The 23,518-nt window shown below is 35.9% G+C and overlaps 1 pseudogene; it reads right to left on the bottom strand.

Annotated features, from left to right (window-relative positions):
* Positions 1-15,742: 15,742 nt before the first annotated feature.
* Positions 15,743-16,641, bottom strand: LOC128861984 (piggyBac transposable element-derived protein 4-like; annotated as a pseudogene).
* Positions 16,642-23,518: the final 6,877 nt, after the last annotated feature.

The raw sequence follows: 23,518 nt of genomic DNA, 5'->3' as shown, positions 1-23,518 counted from the left end.
GGATGGGGAAATAGGAAAACTGAATAGGCTCTATATATGTTTATCTTTCAGTTTTAATTGTTTTTGTGGGTGAGGTAGGGTTCAAATGCCTTCGCCCTTACAGCGCCCGTCATCTATTGCATTGAGTGGTGTGACCACTATAAGTGCTCGTCCTTCTCTTCTGGGAAGCTTCCTTTCCCGGAACTACTTTCTGCTTTACTTCGGGAGGGCCCATAATGGCGTCCATGAAGTGGACCAGTTCTATTCTATGCTATAGGCTCGCCTTCTAAAGTCTCTATCTGTGCTGCGTTTGGATCTATTGCCTGCATTTGGTTCCTGCATCCAGGGTCCTCTCCTTTTGACATATGGAGGTTTTATATCATCGATAGTTTCCAAAGCTCCGCTGGATCAAAATTGTCAGTATCGACTTGTTCCCGTCTGATACCGTCGTGAGCCTGACCTCAGGCGTTCGTCAGTAAAACAGTTAATGAAAGAGTGGGCTATATTGAAAATTCTTGGAATGAAAAATAAATTTAAAATCCCTCATATGTCGCAAATTTGTATGGTTCATGTAGTATTTGGAATCAAATTTAAATTACAATTAAACTTGGAACATAAATTCAATCAGATCACTTCCATGGATGGATTTACAGTGATATATTCTTTCAATAAAATTTTTCAATACATTATTGCGAGTTTTAGCACTTATCCTACCAAACACCACTTCAATTTCCTGTTTCCATACTTACGAAGGTGCCCAACTACTTCTGCATTCGCTTTACCGATCAAAAGTGGATACCTCCAAAACGAACTGTTTAAAGTCTTCAATAGCTTCTTCAGGCGTAGAAAAACGTTGGTATCCCATTTTGTTTTTGATGTTCGGAAACAAAAAGTATTCATTAAGAATCAAATCAGGGCTATAAGGTGGATGACCCATTATTTCGAGCGTTTGAATGCAGAAAAACTGTCTTGTGTGCGCCGATATGAGAGAGTTCACATTGTCTTCGTAATAATTCGTCTTCAGCGGTTGATTTTCCTTAATTCTTCGCGAGATTTTGAGAAGAAATGATTATGTATTATACAACTCAGAATTGACTTTTTTAAGTTTCTCTAGTGACACAGTGGAGACATGACCAGATTTTCCGAATAAGCAGGCGACTATTATCTTTGAGGTAATTTTTTCGCGATCGAATTTAGTTGGATTAAGATCGTCTTGGTAAATCTACACCGTAGATTGCTGTTTTGTTTCCCACTCATATGCATAGATCCAAGATTCGTTACCTATTATGATGTCATAGACGTGCTTTTAACCACCGCGGCGGAATTTGTTCAACATTCAACATTTACACCAATCGACACGAAACAGTATTTAGGCAATTGTAAAATTATGAGGTATCCAATAAGAGAAAATCTTCTTGACGACCAAACGTTGGTCCCACTAATGCCTAAGGACTCGTCTATGTCGCGATATGTCATATAAACGCCCAGCATCGATTATTTCTGGAACAACAAATGGGTTTGGATGGACTTAACGAAATTCATCTTGTAAGAACGCGTTTAAAGCCGCGTTACAGTGGCTAAGTCAAAAGTCGGAGTATGTTGATCAATGCATTCCTGCCTCGATAATCCACGTCGAAAATCGTAACGAATCATCGCATGAAAGGTTTCACGATTTAATTCCACCCTTTGGCGTGGTGAATTTTTTTTTAACTCACTGAAAGAAGAACAAATAAAGCTTTTGAGTGGAAACGTTACATGTAAGTTTATGCTAAAAAATACCAAATTATTCGATACAAATCTAGAAGTATAGCTCATCAGACGTAGTGTTGAAAGGGCGCTTTTCTAACATTTACCCTCAGCGGCGTCGTACAAAAAACAATCTAATGGAGTCTATAGACCACTTTTTCCCAACAACACAGTTTAGACTGATTATTCGATTTTTGCTGATAATGTACTATTGACACCAAAAAATAAAGCCCGTACAGAAAGGAGATCTTAGGGCCTGTATGAATTGGAGGAGCATCTGGGTGCTGCCTGTTATTGCTGAAATAATAGCTCCCATAATTCTAAAGCGAAGGAAAATTCATCCATTTTTCGCAATAAGTTCTCTTGCGCTGATCAAATAAACATCCTTCGCATTATCATCGGGAAAAGTTGTATAAAAGTTAAATCTGTATTTGACTTTTATCGACTTTGAAACAAGAAACCATCCAGTTTGCTCTTCGGGGAAGAGGAATCCCAGATAAGCTAATTCCTCTGATAAAGAAGAACTACAGAGACGCGCGCTGCTACGTCCTGCACAAAGAATTTGTTGCTGAGCCTTTCCACTTACTGAGCGGGGTATGTCAAGGATGTACATATATTGTCTCTAATACTGATTCTTCTTGTCATCGAGGACATCATAAATAATCAATTTCTCAGGTACCTGCCAGACTCTGATTGCATTTGCTTACCAGCTTATAAACTTTGCAACCTTAAACTGTTTACTCAAGTCATGCAGGATAATCTTTAAGGTATCTACGCTAGAAAAACGAAAGCACTGCCACTCAGTGCATTGCACAAGGGTGTGAAAGTGTACAGAAATTTTGCTAACTTGGCTGCATGATCACGCCCGAAGGCAGCTCTGAGGTTGATGTTGAGTGTAGGTCTAGCAAAGGTATTTCATCATTTGGCATTCAATCTAGTATCTTTGTGGTAAATTACCAAATTGCGACAATCGCTAGAAGCCTTTAAACGCTTGTCAACCGCTGCTTGCAGCATATTTTCTGAATGGGGTCAACCATACAATATCCCACTTGGACCTGCCAAAAAAGCTAACCAGTTTGTCGTGGCGACTGTAACTTGCAAAAGGATGTGGCAGTGGATAGGACATAGCTTACGACGGCAATGATGCTAGGTAGGCCCTGCGTTGGAACCCGCTCCAACAAGCTGGTCGAGGAGTGGGTACGCCACATACCACCTTGTGTCGCTGACATGCTGAAGCTGAAATTAACTCTGTTGGCCTTACCTTAAAACCGTGTCCGTTGGCGAAGAGGCGTAGTTGACGCCAAATGCTCCAATGGGAGGTAAAGGAAACATATCAACAAATATAATGAATCAACTTATCTATTTATATATCAACACGTCTAGAGCATTGCTAATACTACTAACTGTAAAAACTAGTACTAACGGGGATTCTTCATTCAGAGTTTTAAACTAATTATTAATACAATTTCTAATACAAAATCCGGCGTGTGCATTGCAGCTTTTTTTCGCGATGACGCCCGTGAAGAGGGAACTCTCATGAGTACTGCTATACCGGCATAGCAGTATGCACGAGTTGCATTTGGATTCTGTTTCAGTTATTTCCCGATTTTAGCATAAAATCTATAATATTTTCTACTTTTAGTATACCACAGGTTTCGGGAGCATAGCGTGGGCATTGGAACAAGACGTGATCAGCGGCTTCTTCCCTATCCGTGCAGATTGGGCAGTTTGGGGAACTGTCATGGCCGAATCTATGGAGGTATTTTCGAAATACTCCGTGCCCTGAAAGAAATTGGGTTAGGTGGAAGTTTGTTTCCCCATGGTTCCTTTCTAACCACGTCGTAAGAATGCGTCCATCTAGCTTTCGGTGATCTGTTCCATTGGTCGTGCCAGTGGGCGATCGAACGACGCCTTTCTTCTTCTGCAATAGTTTTGTGACTTGCTCTACCGTCGTGTTCAGATAGCCTTATTGTTGAGATATTGGTGTGGTTAGTGAAATAAAACTCATAAATTTAAACTATTAATTATATTAGATTATTATTTATTGTTATTAAAGAGTGCGTGCGGGTGCGTGATCTTTACTCGTCGGGTGCTCGATCAAAACTAAATCTCTCTCAACGTCAATGGCAAGCGGGCAAGCAGAGTGACGCTATCCCCACTTACTCACTTCATACATATGTATGTATATGTATGTATAACATATGATGTATATATATAATATATACCGTATAATATAAATGTACCTTACACATTCTCAACACGCCTCCTTACATTTATATTATACATAATAAAATAATTTTCAAATAATTATTAATACATACATTTTCATCATTAATTCAAAATTACAATTTTACATTTTCATAATAACTTAATATAAATTAAGTTTAACATATTTCTAAATTTTTCAAAACTTTCCTTACATAATGATTTAGTGAAAATATCCGCGACATTATGGTTCGACTCGACCTTTACAATGTTTATAATCTTTTCTTTTACCATTTCATGTACATAATGATAATGGACTTCTATATGTTTGGAATTCTTTGTAAAATTACCATACTTTGCTATATTTATCGCGCCTGAATTATCTTCATATACATTAATAGGTTTTTCAATTTTAATTTCAAATAATTTTAATAATTCAATTACAAATTTAATTTCACTGGCTGCTTCTGATAACGCTACATATTCAGCAAAGGTTGAAGCCTTTGTTACAGATTTTTGTTTTCGTGATTTCCAAAACACAACATTACCAAATAATTTTAATACGAAACCAGTGGTCGATTTTCGATCTATATTATCGCCAGCCCAATCGGCGTCAACAAAACAATCCAAAATTTCACAGTCATTATCACCTTTGAAAGTTAAATTTAAATCTTTTGTTTTGTATAAATACTTCAAAATTCTCAAAGCATATTTAAAATGAGTTTCATTATAACATTATAACATTATAATTATAATTACTTAAGTAATTAACTGAAAAACTAATATCTGGCCTTGTAGCCGAACTAATATATAATAGAGCGCCAATTAAATTTCGATATTTAATATCCAATTCACAATTATCCGATTTTTCAATTTTTAAATTAACTTCCATAGGTGTATTATACAATTTGCTATTTTCGAAATTATATTTACTCGCTAAAGACTCTATATATTTAGTTTGATTTAGTTTCATTAATTTTTCCGGCACACTATAATCTACGGTAATACTTAAATATTCTTTAATTTTTCCCATGTCTTTCATTTTAAATTTTTCTGATAATTTACCTTTAATTAAATTAATCAAACCTTTACTTTTTCCACAAATTAATAAGTCATCAACGTAAATTAATAAATAAATAGTATCTTTTTCCAATTTCAAAACATATAAACAAGAATCAATATTATTTTTCTTAAATCCTAATTTTAATAGAAAATTATCAAGGCACTCATACCAAGCTCTTGGACTTTCTCGTAAACCATACAATGCTTTATTCAACTTACAAACTTTATTCGTTCCATCTTCATAACCTTTAGGTTGTTTAACATAAACATCTGATTTCACGGTACCATTGAGAAAGGCTGTTTCAACGTCCATTTGTTCCATAATAAGGCCCATTCTACAACAATAAGATAATAAGATTTTTAAAGTTTGCATTTTAACTACCGGAGCATAAATATCATCAATAAATTCCTTTTGTTGAAAACCGCGTACAACTAAACGAGCTTTATATTTGTTATCAGATTTTTTCGTATATAACCATTTCACATCAATAACTTTTTTATTTTCAGGATTTTCAACTAACTCCCACGTATTATTATCCTTTAAACTTTTAATTTCATTATCCATTGCTATTTTCCAATTTAATTTATCTTTTGAATTTATCGCCTCCTCAAAGGTATGTGGTATATCAGTTCTACATAAGTTCGCAAAAATACAATTACTATACGCTTGACTATCATATCTATCGGGAACACTTTTTGATCTGGTAGACCTTCTCATAGGAATAAGTTCATCCTTTTTTATTTCTTTTTTATTTAATTTCGTCTTATTTTTAATTTTTTCAACATTTTCTAAGTTTTCAACTTTTTCAACTTTTAAATCAATCCTTTTATCATCAAGCTCATCTTTTTCATTTAAACTTTTAAAACTATCATCGTTAAATTCATCATCAGAATTTTCTGTGTTTTCATCAAAATCAGAACTAGTTTCATTAAATTCACTCTCGCTTTCATCCATATATATACCGATACATTTTTCTTTTGAATTTAAAATTTCAATATTTCGAGAAACGATAATCTTGTTATTCAACAAAATACGATAACCCATGTTGTCATAACCGACCAAAATTCCAATTTCGGCTTTCTTATCCCATTTAGACTGTCGTTTTACTTCCGGCGTACGAACAAAAACCTTACTTCCATATAATCTCAAATTTGACACGTCTGGTTTTTTTCCAAAAAATATTTCGTATGGTGTTTTCTTTTCGATGGTATTTGTTAATGTTCTATTTTTCAAGTAAGTCGCCGCGCACACGATTTCCGGCCAATATTTTCTATCAATTTGCGCTTCGTCTAATAAACAACGCGACATGTTCATTATTGTGCGATTAAATCTTTCGGCAACCCCATTTAATTCATGAGTATACGCGGGACACGGAGAAATTACGATACCCTTACTTTTAACAAAATCATCCACGTCACTATTAATGTATTCTTTACCGTTATCGCATCTCAAATATTTAACGCGCTTACCCATTAAATTTTCACATTCATTCACAAATCTTTTGAAAACATCACATACCTCTGCTTTTGATTTCATAGTATAAACACGAGCAATTTTACTATAATCATCTATAAATGAAATGAAATATTTTTCACCTTTGAAACCCACCGTTTGAAAAGGTCCACAGACATCAGTGTGTACAATTTCTAAAATTTCTTTTGCTTTCTGTCTGTTATTTTTAAATGGTAAATTTGACATTTTAGTTTCGATGCATGTTTTACATTTCATAAATTCACTCGTTATATCTTTAGGAATACCGTCCAATAATTGATCTTTACTTAAAATATTTAAATATTTAAAATTTACATGACCCAATAATCGATGCCATTTTTCTTTCAGATTCATATTATTTTCAATTTTGTTCGCGATATTTACAAATTTATTTTTCTTTTTCAATACGATAATACTTCTCATATGATATAAACCATTCCTTTTTACAGCAACAGCTGTTATTTCGTTTTCTTTATTAATGATTTTTGCCAATTTATTTTCTAAAATAATTTTATTATTATTCGTAATTTTACTCACACTAATTAAATTCGCAGTCATATCTTTTGCAAAAAATACATTTTTCATATTACTTTCACCTTTTTTACCGAAAACATCAAAAATACTAACTACATTTCCGACTTTTGTAGCTTTTACAACACGATTATCGCCCAAATGAATATTTATAGGATTTGTTAAAATTTCAAAATTTTCAAAATATGAATCATCGTTAATAACATGGTCCGTACAACCACTATCGAGTAACCAATTAATTTCGCATACATTATTATTATTATTAACCTTACATTTTTGCGCTGTATTACAGTCAACTCTCGCAATCCAAGCTCTGTTGTATTCTTTTTGTTCTCCTTCTTGCTCGGCTTGGTGCGCGCGCATTCCTCTTTGGCCTCTGCCTCTTCCACGGTTGCCACGCCCTCGATGCGTGCCTCTGCCTCGCGTAGATGACCATGTTGAACTGCCGCTTGCATTTTGGTCGCCATTTTTACAATCTCGCTGAATATGACCAACTTTTCCACATTTGAAGCACCTTCTTCTATCGGACATGAATGCATTTGACCTCGGCTTGTAATTTTCCTCTTTTTGCATTTTTATTTCTTTCATCAAAATTTTGCTTTTTACATATTCTGCCGTTTGTTCTTCTTCTTTTAATACATCAATTAAATCGCCTATATAGCTATAGGACTCCGGCAAAGTATTCAATATATAATTCAGTTTTTCTCTTTCTGTAATTTTTGCACCCGCACTTTTTAAATCATTAATGCACTTTTCAAAATCGCTAAAAAATGTAGAAGCGTCATTATAATTTTTTAACTTAATTTTTTCTAACTTATTTCTGTACACAATTTGTAAAGCCGTTGATTCTTTCAGATATAAACTATCAAATTTTTTAATCATGTCATATGCCGTTTCTTCGTCATTAATGAATTCCATTTGCTTATTGGAAATACCGTTATAAATGAGACTTATTGCTTTCACTTCTTTTGCGTCCCATTCTTCGCCTTCTTTGTCCGTCTTTGCTCGTTCAATATTATCTGCGCACTTTTTCAACTTGAGCGACATTGTTAATCGTTTTTTCCACATGGCGTAATCTTCACCATCAAAAATAGGTATCTTGATTTCACCATTGTCAGCCATTTTGTATTGTAAAACTTTCTCGAATTTTCTGACTTAAACGAGAATACAATTTTGACTTTTATTTTAAAACGATAACACTTTTTAACTTTTAACTTTAACGGCAATACTTCACAAAATATTACACGTGCTTTCTGACATACACTGTAACTTATATTATTATTTTTAATTTTCACTTTAATACGGTACCATAGAAAAACTATTATCACACGTGCTTTTTGACATACACGGGATTACTTTATTTTTATAAAAAACGGTACCACTGAAAACCACCTAACCACAACCTGGCACTGCTACCATGTTGAGATATTGGTGTGGTTAGTGAAATAAAACTCATAAATTTAAACTATTAATTATATTAGATTATTATTTATTGTTATTAAAGAGTGCGTGCGGGTGCGTGATCTTTACTCGTCGGGTGCTCGATCAAAACTAAATCTCTCTCAACGTCAATGGCAAGCGGGCAAGCAGAGTGACGCTATCCCCACTTACTCACTTCATACATATGTATGTATATGTATGTATAACATATGATGTATATATATAATATATACCGTATAATATAAATGTACCTTACACATTCTCAACACTTATATACAGTCTCCGCCCTGCTATAATGAAGGAAGCATCGGCCGAAATTGTTCGGAAGCCGCAGATAGTTCGCAAAGCGCTTAGCCGATAGACGGCTGTCAGTTTTTTGTGAATCTATTTAAGTGCATTTCAGTGCATCAGCCCAGATCGGTGCGCCATACAAAAGAACCGAGCTGACTACCCTGCTATATAGCATTCTTTTGCTGTGGCTAGGTCCGCCTTTGTTTGGCATGATTTGCGACAGGCAGGACTGCACACTCGATGCCTTCTTCACAGCGTATTCCAGGTGCGTTTTGAAGTTTAAACGGCAGTCAACCAACACTCCTAGGTATTTGATAACGGCTTTTAAATTAATGGTTACAGACCCAACATTTCAATTTATAGTTTCTACTATCTTCATGCTGCTTATTAGAACTACATCGGTCTTATGCTCAGCTTCATAGACCTTAGCCAAGTCTTGATCCTGCTTACTGATTGGCTGGCGATCCTCTCAATTTCGTGGATATGTTTTGCTACCATTACAACCGCGATGTCATCCGCGAATCTTAGAACCCTCGTGCACTGTAGCTATACGCCCGTAATTGTTTTGCGCCAAAATGGCTTTCGTGGACTGCCTAGTATACTCAATTTTTTATGAATGCATGTATTTTTATTTTTTCGTTGGTAAATGGATATCATTGACCAAGAGAAATGTGAATCACACGATGATAAGGTAGAGAGGGTGTGGGCAATTCCATATCGAATCTTGTCAAAATTTATTATATTATCCTATAAATGGATTTTTTAACCAGATTTTGTTTGCTTGTGCGAGAATGTATGTTGCAGGACAACGTTTGTAAGAAAAAAACGGTGCGCCCACTTTAGGCGAGGTGTTGATAACAGACTTGGAGTTTTCTTTTCTTAAAAATCGACTTGGTATCTTCGCTATCATTGTGGTGCACTTTCTTTCATCGTCTTGTTTGTAGGATACAGTGAAACTTCGATATAATGAGGTTGAAAGGGTTGGACAAATTATTCGCTGTATCCATATTCTTGCTACATTAATAGAATTTCAAAACCTCAATACAAGGAAAAATGTATAAAAAAATCAATATAAGTGTGGTTGCTGTTTTTGGCTAGCTTTTATGTCTTATTATTTCAATTTCTTTTTATTTAAGTATTATATTTTGATTTATTTTTTGATCAGTTTTATTATTTTTGTTTGGTTTTATTATGTTTGTTTATTTAATTTAATTTTTATATTGGGTAGTCGAAAAAGTCTTTTCGTATTTCTAATCAAACTTGAACTCATTTTTTTTATATTTATAATGAACTTTATTAAACCAAATATGTACCATTTTGGTCGACCACCTTTTGCCATTTTTTTTCTAGAGACATTATTCCATCAGTGTAAAACTTTTGTGGTTTCTCGGCGAAAAACTGCAACAAGTAATTTTCACAGGCTTCTCTTGAAGCCAACTTTACTCCATTAAGGGAGTTCTGCATTGACCGAAACAAATGGTAGTCCGATGGTGCAAGGTCAGAGCTATATGGTGGATGCATCAAAACTTCCCAGCCAAGCTCTTCCAGTTTTTGCCGAGTCATCAAAGATGTGTGTGGCCTAGCGTTGTCCTGCTGATCAGTTCTGGCCGTTTTTTTCGATTGCTTGCTTCAATCTCATCAGTTGTTGACAGTAATGTGTAGAATCAATCGTTCGAGCTGGCTGGGGTAGCTCATAGTGGATGATTCCTTTCCAATCTCACCAATCACACAGCATAACCTTTCGAGGCGTCAATCCTGGCTTGCGACCATTTGTTGAGCTTCACCACCCTTGCACCATGATCTTTTTCGGACATTATTGTCGTATTTGATCCACTTTTCGTCTCCTGTTACCATTCGCTTCAGAAATGTTTCGATTCCATTTCGTTTCAGCAAAGAACCGCAGATGTTAATTCGGTCCATTCAATTTTTCACAGGCAATTCATGCGGTACCCAAACATCGAGCTTCTTTTTGTAACCAGCCTTTTTTAAATAGTTCAAAACCGTTTGATGATGAATGTTTAGTGCCTTGGTGATGTCATGGCAGCTTATGTGACGGGCCTGGTCAATCTTTTCCATAATTTCATCGACTTTTTTAACGATAGGTCGACCGGAGCGAGGTGCATCTTTCAAATCGAAATTTCCAGAACGGAAGCGAGCGAACCATTGTTGTGCTACACGAACTGATACAGCATCGTCTCCGTAAACTTCACAAATTTCATTGGTGGCTTGCATGGCATTCTTCCATTTTTCATACAAAAATTTGAAAATATAGCGAATTTTTTCATTATTTTCACTCATTTTTGAACAGCTATAACTTTTTTTCAACTTTTCCGAATTAAATTTTTTTTTATTAAATGAAGCTTAAAATGTCACCTTTCTAACACCATATGATATGACACAATGTGATTGGTAGCACTGAAGATAGATGACTCCAACGACATCTATTGACAAAATACGAAAAGATCTTTTCGACTACCCAATAATTTTATTTATTTTAATATTTGTTTTAAATAAATAAAGGAAAACAATCAGTGTGTTAATTTTTTATTATTACTTATAGAAATTTCGTTGCGTCGACGCATTTCGACAAGGAGTTTGAAATTTTATTAAATTCCCTAATGGCACTCTAACCGTCAACATATTCAGAATTCGTTAAGTAGAGGCTTTCGTTTACGGAACTCTGACTCTAACCTTCAAGATTTTCTGAAGAGTTTCATGCTCTCTATCGAGCATGTTTGTATGGAAAGTTCTATAGGAACGAAGCTTTTTAAGAAGGCTCAACAAAAAATTTAATGCATTGAGTTTTTCGTTTTATCAAGGTTTCTTATATCGAGCTATTACTGTATTTGAATCTGGCATCAGATACATACAAACATAAGCAGGGAGATATATGTACATATATTTATTTGTCGAACTTTGGAAGTCGTCTCACTTTGTAGTTTTTTACTTGTACTCGTTGCTTCCCATCGTTTCTGTGTCTCGCCAGTGCGAACTTTGTGTAACTTAAAGCTTCAAACATTTTTGTCTAATTTTAGAAAATTTAATTAGTTAATGTCTGCAAAACTTTTTCTTTGACTTTTTATTAGCTGATTGAAATTAGTAGAACAGCCAAGTAGGTACATCTTATTCTGTTTTGACACAGTTGATACGGTCTTGGGAAGATCGCACAAAATAAATTTATGTAACAAAAGCGGCATTTGGCATATTAGGGGATATGTTCTACGAGCTTACAATCCGTGCACACTCTTGTTACCTATTTATAAAACAAGAACAATTAATTTTTATTACCGTATCCTTGAATGGGCTCTACTGCACTCTCTTGGAATACCCATATAAAAGGGAGATAAAAGCAGCTGAAATTGAAAACTAAAAAAATGTACTAACTTTTAAGACCGTGATCGAATTTACCCTGAAAATAAAGTTCGGCTTTACAAGACAGTTTTCCAACATCAGAATTCGTTTTAGAGGTATGGTTCCTTGGCAAAGTTTCTTATTTTGATCCCTAGAATATGATTTGCACAGAGCAATGGGCGATTTTTTTGCCTCACCACAAATCGACCCGGCCTAATATGCATGTATAAGTATGATTTAGACTTTCCAAGTAGATTTGAGGAAATGTAATAAAATAGATTTACAGAAAATTCCCGTACAAAACTTAGCGTGCTCTCAATGAAGCAAAATCAATCCTGATATAATTTTTATACACCTCGTTGCATAATTATAAATCCACCATAATCTTATTTTAGAAAAAATATTCTTACATGCAAGTGTGTTAAGAGAAACAAGTTCACATAACCAGCAACAAAAACAACATAATTTTTCTGAGAAAAAAAGAGAGTAGACAAATATAACTGTTGCAAAAATGATTTATCTTCTTTCGCTACCGTCTCAAACAAGTGGGTTTCTGATCATTCAAATATTAACTGATGGGCTTTCCACATATATCACTGACTTGACACTCAATGATTTTTCTTTGTTTCTGCAAATCAAAATTAAAACTCCAGGTCAATGTTTTTGAATGCCTAGTGAAGTGGTTAATGCGTTTTTATTACATATTTGGGCTTTACTTTAACAGGAGGCTGAAAAAGTGCTTCGAAAATTGGTATAAGAACATTTTGAGACTCAACAAAGGATTATAAATATGTACTTTCGTTGACGGCGTGCTCCTAATTTTTTTGTGTCTGGGTTCTGTCATATCCACATCGCTTTGACGACAAATCATATATAATTATTAAGTCCCGAAAGCTACGATCATTTCCTTGCTTTTTGCGCACAATTTTATCCGCAAGCTCACACTTAACCGAATACATTTTGAGGAATACGTAGAAGTTACAAATTAATGATGAAACGAAACAATACTAACATATATAGTTATTATTTAATTACAGTTAAGTTTTACGCAAGTGATGAGTGAACACAGCTTTATGCTTTTTGTTCTTAAGTCCTTGGATAGCTGGGCGATCTTTCTTTCCCGCTTATTTGTCCGCAACCCAGCTCTTGTGAATATAATAAGTTTCAATCTAACTTCACATATCCTTCAGCAAGTAAACACATTCCACATATCACATGAACATAAGTAGGACCACTATCTGAATTGAATCAATGAGTGAGAGTTTTGATATTTACGTATTTAAGAAACTATTTAATTATGTTTAGTTCCAAGTTTAAAAAGTCTGTTGTTTGTTAATTTTCACTGACTAATAAATTAATAAAATAGCCACAAAAGAAAAGTTTCGCCTGCTCTGGCGTAAAACACATTTTGCTATGCATTGTGGTCGATTTTCTCTTTACCACAAGTGTTCCTTGTAAAAGAGAAATGCCAAAGGATTTATTCTATTATTTGATCGTATATTCGCTGAGCACTTTGATTCAATTTTTCCAGCTGACGCGCGCGCATTAGCAAATTAAATTCTGACTGCGCTGCTAACAAATGCAGCGAACAAGTGCCGACATGATCGTAATGAGGTATCTCCTTTCCGCACTCATACACACTCAATTATCATTGTCATTCCTACAAGCTAGAATTATTGTAATTTAATTTGAATTTTTTCCGGAGCATTTCTTGAACATGAAAACCAACTGACAGGCCTCCATTTTTTACATCGCAAAACTTTACCATTTTTACTAGCGGCTTACGAACTGACGTAGATATGCAATTTTTTATGTATTTTGCTGTGTGGATATGCTAGAAAAGTAAACAGTTAGGCAAATTACAGAAAATCGAGAAATAAAAAGATATAATATAGCAAACGAAGTGGGAATCCAGTAAACCAGAGACAGCGCTGCTAGAGAATGGTCAAAGGCGTACAGATTTGCCGCCAACCACTGCAATCACATTTAAAATGGCAAAGTACAAACACTCTTTAAAGTAACAACTTTGCAAAAAATAAAATTCAAATAATGCAATGAGATGTTGGACGAGTAGAAAATACACGAATCTAAAATGTAGAAATAAGCACCGAGACTAGGTGCGGCAAGTGCCAGGGGAAAAATAGTGCAGAAGCAGCAACAGCGCAACGATGGGAAATGTCACACTTAAGTGGACCTAAATTGTGCTTAATGTACATTAATGTGATGCCCATGATTGGTGAGGCAAGTGGACAAGACGTCCGACAGCAACGGCAAGAGCAACAAAGCGCACGGACGTCAACGTCTAAAAGGGAACTGGGAGAAGCAGCGTTGGCGATGTCAGCGCTATTTGTTATAACATTAAAAGGTGCATTGGCAGTGCAAGGACTCTCAGCCAGCTACGATAGGATGGAGCTCCAGCTTATTTGTGTGCTTGTGTATTTCCTGTGAGTGCATATATGTATTTATACTAATACTGAAAATTGTGTTGGTAGTGAATGGTAAGTCGTCTGTTAGTGTTGTCTGAAATTGTATTTGTGCTTCATGAAAGTGACAGGAGTAGTGACCCTCGCCGTATACAGTGGCTTACAAGCAAAGTGGAATACGTACGTGAAATACATCGAATTTAAAGCTACTTAAGAATAAAAAATTATTTAGTAATTTGTTCTATAAATATTTTAAGAATCACTGCCTACAGAAGTAACTCGAATTTTGAGGACTCGAAAATTCTATGGAGCCAACAAGCATTAAGTAACAAATTGCAAGATCGAAAGAATCGTAAAACTGGGTAATCTCGAATAATTTTCCTAGAGCTAAGTCTCGATCTCCATACACTGATATCTCAATGCCGTAGGAAATGAAGCCAAAGGCTTCAGGACTGAACTAGATAATAAAATGACCTAAGAAGGGAACACCAGCCACGTATAAACCAAAACATGATAGCATGGCATACGGATGGATCTTAAGGTCTTTGAATTTCTCTACCTTAATTTCCTCTTATAGCTCATGACTGCTATTAATACAGTTAAACTCTCGGTTGGCAGGCTGAGAGCGGCTGCAGTTGGACAAAACTGATTTTACATGCCCGATCGACTGTCGCAGATCCTCTTGTTATTAACCTTCCTACGGTCTTCAAATTAACTGACGCGGACGGACTTCGGGTCAAATTTGACCCAATACTATATTTTCAGGTTTATACTTGGTTTTTGATTATTTTTACTGTTAAGTTAAATAAAAATGAAAATCCAAATATATTTATTCCATTATCATATTTTTTTATTAATGTATTTATGAAAATTTTTATTTTATTTTTATGTGAATAATACAAACTTTAACAAAAACCTTTATTCAATAACAAAAAGATATTCATGAATAACGAAAACCTTAAATAAAAAGTGTATTTAATAATGAAAGAAAAAAGAAATAAATTATTTCAGACAGTTTGTACACAAAGTAATAGTTTTAGAATGTTGTTTACATATATATTTATTACAAATGTCGCAAACTAATCCTGTTTTGTTATCAGTTTTTGGGCATAGTTGATATCGACTTCTTTTAGTTATTTTCTTTTCCGACGTGTTTCCAAATTGACCTGATGATGATGGTTGTGCATCCAGTTGAGAATCCTTGCGTTTTTTTTTTGGCAATTTAAAGTGTAAAATTTTCTCGTGGTAAAGTTTGTCGCTTTTTTATATAGGGTGTTACGAGCTGCATACCAAGGTTTTCCAAGTAAAAACGGCGCTTTGTAAGACAGCCCTCTTTCCAGGTGTGGTTGGCGGATTTGAATAAAACGAAAGCGTTATAAGCTGAAATGTCGATAATGTTACTAAACACTACTTGAGGCCACCGTTTTGTCATTCGTTTGCAAGTGTAACCGCTTACAGCTTTGTCCAATGTGTCTACACCACCTTTACATTTATTGTAGTCCAGTATTACTTCTGGCGTTTTATCCCGACGATTACTAATTTTTGAATCATGGTGTAGAGTGCTAAGTAGAATCACAGCTCTATTCTTCTTAGGTATGTACGAAACGAGAGTTGTTTGTTCGGTAAAAGCGAAGATTGATGAATTTAGTGGTCTTCTTTTTATGTTCACTAAGTCTGGTGGTAGTTCGGGCTTGTTTTTGCGTATTGTTCCTACTATCGTAATACGTTTCTCCAATAATTTTTAGCCCTTCAATCAAATCAAGAACAACACGCATGCCTTGATTTTTTTTCGGGGGTTCTTCCGATTGCCTTGCCAGTGTAAGGTTGGATGTTCCAAACATAGCTCGTTGTTGAATTACAAAGTACCCAAAATTTGATTCCATACTTTGCAGGCTTTGCTGGCATGTACTGGCGGAATGGACATCTTCCTCAGAAAGCTACTAATTGTTCATCGATGGTCACGTTTTCCGTTGGATTGTAAAGCTTAGGTAATGTCTCAACCCATTGATTCCACAAATCGCGTATAGGAGCAAATTTATCCAACGATCTTCGTTCACTTCGAGTTTCCCTGTTGTCGAACCTAATCACTCTCGATATTTTTTTGAAAATTTTCAAAGGCATAGTTGCAGCGAATATTGGTCTTCCGGTTTCAGGGTTCCAAAGACTTTCACAGCTTTCGTTATTTGATCGAAAAACGCCAGCTAATATTAGTAATCCAATAAATGCAAATAGTTCGATGTTTTCAATATCCAGTCATTCTTCGCCGCATATTCGTTTTCCCTCAATGTTTGTGTAGGTCAATATCGTACGTATCAAAGGAGGTGGAAAAAATAGTTCAAAGCTAGAAATTTCTTTTTCGGTAATTCGTTAGCACGAGTAACACGTTAGTCCAGGAATTAAGCTGATAATATTTTCTCTTGAAGCTCTCCCGCCACTTGTTACAAGAGGGGTTTTTGAAAAGTTTATTTGACCATTTTTTGACGACATGATTTCAGAAGGCACAAGAGAATTTTCGTCATCACTAAAATCACTGTCGGAAGAATCTGCAACCTCAACATGATCTTCGAATTCAGAACATGATTCCTCATCATCCGAAAACGCGGCCAAAGAGAATTCACTTTCACTATCACTCATCGTTACGAAATAAATAGTCGAATAACCAAACAAAGCACGTGCCTTTAAATTTATGTTTACTGTGAACTCAATAAAAGCAGATTAAATAATACAATGCAACCGCTGAGCCGAAAATTTGCAATTAGCAAATAAATTTAACTCAAATAACGTCTGATTTATACGTTGGGTCAAATTTGACCCGAGGGTCGTAGATGTATAAAAATTTCTACGCGACAGAGCCTAAATTATTATTTTTTAATTTTACGCTTATTATATAAAATAAAATAAATTAGAAAAAGTCACGAAACATCAAGTCCTGAAAAAATTTGGTTCTTGAAAAAACTTAATTTTTTTCCTGAAATGGGTCAAAAATGACCCGAAGACCGTAGGAAGGTTAAGCAGAAGGGACTGTAGGCAGCTGGACTGGACTGATGATGGGACGCTTTCTATAGTAAAGGTAGGCATCTCAGACAGTGCACTCTGCCCAGCATGTGGAGAGGAGGATGAGACGGCGGTCCACTTTCTGTGCATCTGCCTTGCCTACGCTTAAATATGTTAACACGTTCCCTGTCCCAATACAAAAATGCAAAATTGACCGACAAGTCTAATATTTCACAACGTAAACATGTCATATAATCGGTTCTCGTCAATATTACCTTGCTGGTACTTTGTTGATAATGAAGCTCCGAGGGATCAGAACGAACGTCTATACAAAATAAAACCACTTGTTATCAATAACTGGAAGAGCTTACTAACACCTGGTGAATGTATCGTCATTGACGAGTCGATGATGCCGTTTAGAGGCAGGATATCTTTCCGTCAATACAACCCATCAAAAGCTCATAAATACGGCTTGAAAATCTATAAACTGTGCACAGAAGAGGGGTTTGTCTGGAATTATGATATTTGCATAGGGCGTGACCCCGAGATTGCTGATTTGGATAAGCCTGGGAGTGTCGTAATAAGAAATAATTAAAAATAATTTGTGATTTCTGCGCAAAATAAAAATATTTTTTCGTATGTCCAGGCGTTTTTCTTTACTTTATTATCGTACCAGCACGTCCAGTGCAGAAACTGTACAGTTCCGTTACGTCCAGTCGAATATTTTGCTTTAGAAGTTTCATATACCCCCTGCCACACATATGGCTCAGGAACGTATCAGTGCTTATCAGGCGCACGTTTCCTGAACCATATGTGGATCAGCGGACAGGGAACGTGTTAAGAAGCGACCACCTTAACCCTTTTGGGACCGCAAGATCTACTCAGATTTCTTCGGAGGTCGTGTAGGTTTAAAGAAAATTAAAAAGGGAACCCGAGTGCAATACAATGGGCTTAATGTTGCCAGATTGCTGTACTTGCGAGTTGTCCCGACAAACAAAAAAAGTTAAGCTCGGTTGATTGCAGAAGGTCGATTCTGTAGCTGCCTTTTGCTTTTAAACAAATTCGAAGGACATTGATTGTGACATTGATTCATTTTCTTATTTCCGTGAGAACTTTACGAAGCTCTTAGATTTTCTTCTCAAGATATTCAAAACCAATTAAGAGTTCGATACGATATTACGACTTCTTCAAAAGAGATAGTATCGCCTTCAAAGTACTCCTCCAACTTTCGAATCATTTCTAGTACTCTATTTTCGGTAAAGCCATCACATCCGCCTTCGATTTTTCCATTTCTGCTTTTCAGCTGTTAAAACGCGTTCTCCGTAGTGGTCAAACGGTTTTGACTCGATCAAAGAGAAAAAAACGCAGGGAGGCATATCAGATGAGTTCGATGGCTGTTGGATGGTATTCGTTCATTCTTGACTTACCTGGTGGTTGTTCCGAAAACGTTTTGATCAAGGCGGTAAATAAAATAATTACTTTAACATCAGTTTTTGCAATCTTGAATTTAATTGCAAAACTATATATGTATGTTCCTAATGCCTCTATATATGCTAGTCGATCTTCCTTAAAATGTTATTTTGTTAATCATCATTATCATTAGCTGCACAGTATTTAAGAGGCCATAGATTCCACAGCTACGTTCCTCCAATTGGGAAGATCACTAATAAGCTTCTTCCAATAGGCAACGCTCATTAGATCATTTACGACAGAATCCAGAAACTTTTTCTGCGGTCTTCGCCTTTCTATTTTGTTAAAATTCTGGAAGAAACTTTATAAATTGAATGGACTTAATAATTATATGAAAGAAATTAATAATAATAATATGCCTGAAAAGTGTTTTCCTCCGACTAATAGCAGGGCATGCAGTTCATTTTTTATGTACGGAGGCAGTGGACATATTTGTTTATGCACAAAAGCACTGAAACATATTTGGACCACAAGAATAATAGAATAACAGATTGCACCTTCCGAATTCCTAAAAGCTCATGAATTAACAAACAAAAGGAAGGAGAAAGGAAGAGCAGGCGAAAGTAATGGAAACAACTAAACACAAGAAATGATACGCATACACACACACACTCTCTTGTTACGGCGTCTTCCGCATTTGGGAGCCTTATACAATATTAATTTGTGCTTTCACAGGTCACCGTACGGCACTTCGTTTTCATTACTTTGTTTAGTTTAAATCTCACAAATCACAATATTACCAAGCCAATCACTGAATTTTCACAAACATGTAATTTCTCATCCTTGTGCTTGTTTTGTTCATTTGTTTTGTATTGTGAAGGAAGCTGACGTCACACTTATCAAAATCGCGAAAAATAAAGTAACTGTTTTGGCAAGGCGCCACCTATGTGTGGCTCAAACAAGGCGAATCTATAGAATTAAAGGTGGTATCGGTAAATCAGCTGATTTGTTCTTTTTTTTTCGCCATGGCCATGTGGCTATAAGGCAAGCTCATTATTCGTTTTCTACTTTGCCGTGAAAATCAAACGAATAATATACTGTTGTTGGTCTGGTGTCACCTTCTTTAATAAATGCGGCTTAGAACCACATCACTGAGCACATTTTGACAGTTTGATGAGTATGCACTTTTGATGCAATTTGGCAATTTGAATACTCGTATTATTTGCTGAATAAGTAATGGTTTTAAAAAGCGATTTCCACAATTTTTAAACGCTGATTTGGTACCAGCATGAAGCATAAAATTTAATAAAATTACTGTAATACAAAATCATTAAGTCAAAGATAAGAGTCATCATTGAACACAATTTGACAATTTGGCCACTTTACAGAGTTTAGCAATTTGACACAATCTGAGCACTGCTTTTGGAACGCTGACTTAGAGTTCTCAAATGCTGCACAACCCTTTAAGCATTAATTAGAGAAACTGAAGGTGATTTGGGTAACCAGGGTTAAGGACTTATTGCTCTAACTACCTATCCATTTAATGCCTTACTTGGAACTCGACATCTAAAGTGTTCCGTTCTTGGTGAGAACGACTGTACGAGTATGGGTGTATATTTTATTTTTTGTTAGTAGAGTCAGATGAAATCAGATTTGTGCATTGGCAAAATATATCATATACGAGTACGTACATAAATATATCTGATAGAGCTGGAAAGGCAGTGCAAACGTTGAGAATCTAAAAATGTGCTTGCCAAAATGAACAGCAAGGACTGAAGGTATGTACATATGTATCATAGTTCATTGTTAACTTGTATTGGCAATGAAGGGTAGGGCAGAACAGTAGCGAGTCAAGTATTGCAAAAGATTGTTAAAATGAAAATATTCATTTTGGCAAGCTGCCATGCGTATTTTCATTTAAAAAGAATATCACTGAGAAGAAAAAAAAAAAGACTCCAAAAAAAGCACATGGAACATTCAAATCATTGTAGTCATTGTCAATTGTGGGTTGTTGTAAATTTTGACATTGAATTTTGTTGGAATTTCCGTACACATGCCTCTATTGTGCTCTGCCATGTTAGAATGAAAGATGTGCATCCTATTAAAGTGGCTGCTTGTTTTGTAGACTTTGCCCCCAAATGCATTTGCTCCTTCGCACAAATTCGATGCTAAGTTTAATTTCCAAAGCAGTTGTGTATGTGCGTACATACGTCAGAGGTTCCCAAAGTAGACTTATCTGACCAAAAAGTTCACTCTAACAAGAAAAATAAATAGAATTTTCGCAAACGCGAAAGGGTCAACAAGTTGGGTTTTAAGTAATTTACTTAAGAATATTCGAGCTGAACAAATTTCGGCTGCCATAAGACCAAAAAATATATGAAATGCACCAAATTAAAATGAGATGAAATAAAAATTATAAGACTTTTGTTGGTGTTTTTGTGACTGTGTTTCCTGAACTGCGAGACTCTTAATTGGCACCTGGTGTCTTTTTAATACCACAAGCATCTGATGTTTTGGTGATTTAGTTTCCAAGAGTGCTATTTTTATAGCCACTTCATTGTATTTAGAAAGTGAAGCAGAAACCTAAGCACAGAGCCCAAATTTCCTCAATTTCGTTACGAAATGAAACCTGCAAAAGTAGTGAACAATAGATTCCTTGTCCCCACCTCTCTATAACTGCGGCATATACTCCTGTGTGTTATGTTTTACTTCGCCGTATGCTCCCCTACCTTCTAGTGTCCAGTGTGCACCGCGGTTGGTCTTGAGGTGTTGAGTTAACAGTACACAAACCGTGGTTTAGCTTTCGACTATGACGGATTGTCAGGCCTTGCTCCCACTAGTGCCCCTAACATCGCCTACTTGCAATGCTCTAATAGCGAGACTCTATTTCCGTCTTAATTTAGATGCAGGGAACTTCTACGGTTGCGCTTCGGTTGAACTTAAGAAGGATTCTAGTGTTGCAAGCTCATTCACCTTCTCTTCGCCATCGATGTTCTTGTGGCCTGAAACCCATACTAGAATTATGATTGAACGAGTTGAGTTCTTCTATACACTGCATTACGTCTTTTAAGTTTAGCGCCTTTGTGGAAACCAGACAATCTATCAAAATAGCTTTCTGGGATGCAGCTTGCTTGATATCGGAGATGAATTTGTAGGCTTCCCTGATTGCTAGCAATTTTGCCTGAAATACGGTAGTTTTGTCTGGAAGGCAGGTTGATTATGGATTCTGAGTACAATACTGTCCCGACTCCGAAGTTGGCCTGGGTCTGCATCAAAATCTCTAAAGATTTGCCTCCTTCTCCAATCTGCTATAGATGGAGATACTACAGAGAAAATAATTATAATTTTTGCAGAAAGATCATTGAGTCTGACCACGATAGTTGCGGATGTGTATTTAAAGTGAAGATCTATTGGTATTTAATGGGTCAGTAAGTTAAGTTCGTCACTTCGACTCGAGCGTAATGCCCCTGTTATTAAAATATAAGCTGAACTTTGTTGGTTGGTTGGTTAGAGTGGTGATTCATCCAGAATCGAACTAGCGCTTCCGCACCATTTTGTTGCCACATCCTCGTTACCAAATTGCTTAACAGTTATTAACAGCAAGACTATATCCAGTCTGTGCGGTTTAGGAACCTTATTAGGTTGTTGATGTCTAAGCCAGACAGTTGCTCGAGACTCTCAAACAGGGTAGGGCATTCACAGAGGAAATGGTGGAAAAGCTGATCTTCGTACCCTCAAGAGTTTATTTTGGTTGTAGCTTTTAGGTATTGGAGGGGCAACAGACGAGTAGCCTATACCTAAGAATAGGCACCACAATTTCAGTGTAGACCAGAGTGAGATTTGTGGTTGGATACCCCCCCCCTTCTTACCCATCATCCCTTGGAAGTTACATACCGCTATGTTTGCTTTTTTACTCCACACTCGATATTGAATTTCCAACTAAGTTTGGTGTCAACAATTCGCAAAGATATTTGACTCTGATCATAGTGCCATTCTGACTCCATTCAACTTGGGGAATTGGCGCTGGGTAGCTTGGTCTTAGCAGTGAAAATAAAGACTTCAGTTTTCTTGGGATTTATCCTCAGTTTTCAAAGATTTACAGATTTTAGTACAGTCACTGAGCTAATCCAATGCTTCTTCCATAACTACCGGAGCATCCCTTAAAACATTAAACACATGCCGTGCGCCTACGCTACAGCTCTAATTCCCTTTTGATTGAAGGTGGAGACAATTTTGTTCACAACTAGTAGCCATAGCAGGGGAGACAATACATCTCTTTGAGGGGTTCCCCTGTTGTGGTTGAACTACTTCCAATTGCAGCGAGAATTTTCCTGAATTTTAACATTAAAATAATGCATTCAGGACGGTTTCTAAGCTTAACTTGGTGAGGACAGCCAGTTGGAGTTAATGTAAATATTGTTGACAGTTGCATCGGGTGAATTTTTTGAGTTCAATTGATTTTATATAGTACTCTATACCTTCTGCATTGCCATTTCTGTGAAGTCGTCTTTTGTTTGCTTGCTAGAGTTTTGACATGAATGAAGTTCCCATTCTTTCTGTAAATATACTGTATATTTAAAACTCGTTCAAATGG

This window comes from Anastrepha ludens, chromosome 4, assembly GCF_028408465.1.
Source record: "Anastrepha ludens isolate Willacy chromosome 4, idAnaLude1.1, whole genome shotgun sequence".
Classification (NCBI taxonomy): domain Eukaryota; kingdom Metazoa; phylum Arthropoda; class Insecta; order Diptera; family Tephritidae; genus Anastrepha; species Anastrepha ludens.
This window is presented reverse-complemented; position numbering and strand designations above follow the sequence as displayed.